This window comes from Cucurbita moschata, unplaced genomic scaffold, assembly GCF_002738365.1.
Source record: "Cucurbita moschata cultivar Rifu unplaced genomic scaffold, Cmos_1.0 Cmo_Scf00030, whole genome shotgun sequence".
NCBI lineage: Eukaryota > Viridiplantae > Streptophyta > Magnoliopsida > Cucurbitales > Cucurbitaceae > Cucurbita > Cucurbita moschata.
The window spans coordinates 752,077-754,470 of NW_019268546.1; positions in this window are offsets into that span (position 1 = coordinate 752,077).

Genomic DNA, 2,394 nt, shown 5'->3' on the forward strand with positions numbered 1-2,394 from the left:
TTTTTTTTTTTTTTTTTTTTTTTTTTTTTTTTTTTTTGAAAGCTTTGTATATTCTTGTTGTTCTATTGGTGGAATGCTTTTATAGGTGTGGGAATTTCTAGAAATAATCATTATTTCAATTTAAGATATTTATTTAATTTTGTAAAAAACTCGATTAATTTATGGTACATCGTATATTTATTCGTCAATTTTTTGTATTTAATTGAAAAATGGGTCCCGCTAAATTTTTAAAGATATTAAAATATTTTTATTAATCCGTGTTCGTAAATTGGGTTGGAACATTTTTTAGACCAAATTTAATTGTTCCTCGTAAAATATTTAATTAATATTTATGATTCAATTTAATATATATTTTGAAAAGAATTGTCTTTTAAAAAATATTTTTAATTTTGATGATTATAAATTTTTTTTAAAATGTAGGTGAATATATATTTATTAATTGTTTTTGGCTTTATATGATTTTTCTCTCTCCTTGTCTTTTTCATTTCTTTTTTAAAGAAAACTCCATTTTTTTACATTAAAAAATTCTTTTTTTTTTTTAATTTTCTACATAATACTATTTATTTCTACTAAAAAGTTAAAAATAATAATATAATAAATATCTTTCGGAAATAACTGTTAAGTAGAAAAAATAAATTCGGTTTTTGTAATGGTTTTTTTATGTCAATAGGATCTTACACGTGTTTAAAATATATAATTTAGAATTTTACGTCTCATAATTTTATAACGCTCAGCTCTAGTACACCTTGGTCACAATCGTGCAAACTCATGCACCACCTGAAAATGTCAGACCTAATTTTTGAGATTTTGAATCTCGAACCATGCAAGAACTTTAAGAAAGATAGATTTCATTTATGCTCATATTGTTACCGCGAACGATAATCTAGAATTTTTGTGTTTCTTTAATGTATTTTAAGACTTTTATTTACATTAATATTATATTTACACGATGGTTAATTATGATTATAAAATATAAAGGTTAGAATTCTTAAAATGACTCGAAATTATATAAAGTCATGTATGTTATATTTGAAAAATAAAGTAAAAAAAGCATTTGTGCTTTTTGGCTGAGATTCTTTAAAATCAAGGTCTAGGCTATAACTAAAACGACGTCTTATCTTAATTTTTATTTTTTAAAATTAATAAAAAGAATTAATGACGATGAAATAATATTAAATACAAAAAGCAATTTTGTCCTTATTAATAAGGGTATGTTATTAATTTTGTCTTTATAAATTTTAAACTCAACACTCCAAGTAAACAAAAATATAAAATTTTCTTTTTTATTAAACAAACAAACTTTAGCTGAATATTGGTTTAATCTAGCTACAAATTAACCCAATAGGTAAGATTTCGATTTTTCCTTTTAAGGAAAATGGTAAAAAAAAAAAAAATTACCATGGAGTTATTTGTTTAGCCCTATCTCCAAAATAATAATAATAATAATAAATAAATAAATAAATAAAATATTTAAAAATACTATTTTCGAGACGATAATTTGTGTATTTTGAAATATATAAGGGCTTATTTGCAATAATATTAAAATTTGAGTACATAATTAGCTGGACTAATATATATTAAAATTTTAGTACATAATGAGCTCTAAATATATTTAGTGGGATATAGTTTAGTTTTATCTAAATAATAATTTAATTTTTGTTAGGGTGGTTTGATTTATGGGCTGGGCTTACGATCTCCATTCTAGGCCCAACCCAGGTTTGAGAAGAGTTTACAAGCCCATTTAGCCCAAAATCCATGACTTATTTTATTATTATTATTATTTCTATAAAATTTAACAATTGATTAAATACCATTAAATTTTCATAAATCCAATATTTCTAAATCCATGGCTTATACTCCACATATGAACTTCTCTTATACTCTGCGACTAATTCTAGGTTTAACGTTTCTGAATTTAATATTTTAGGTCAACGATCCAGCTTTTTTTTCTTAATATTATACTTTTTTTCTCGAGAAGATTCAACATCGTCCTTGTGAAACTTGAATAAAGAAAGGGTATATAAATGAACCGTGATCACGTTCCAACGAGAGCAATTTTGAGGATAAGTAAACTAAAAAAGACTCAAAAAAATTGAAAGTCACTGCCTGTATTAACAAGGTGCACTTTTCTCAGTGACTCAATCATTCACTATTGCAGAGGATATAGGGAAATGTCAAACCCATCAGATATCGTGTCTGAATCCCGAACATGGGTTTAGGGTCCTAAACCCTAAACATGGGCATTACAGTAAAAAGTCGTCTCCGAGATATATGAAGTATTTTTGTGCAATGAGATGGTGACATTGCTTGGTAAAAAATGGTTAAAGGAGTTGTAAATTAAAAGGAGAAAAGAAATTACTTGTATTTTCACCCCCCCCCCCCTTTTTTTTTTTT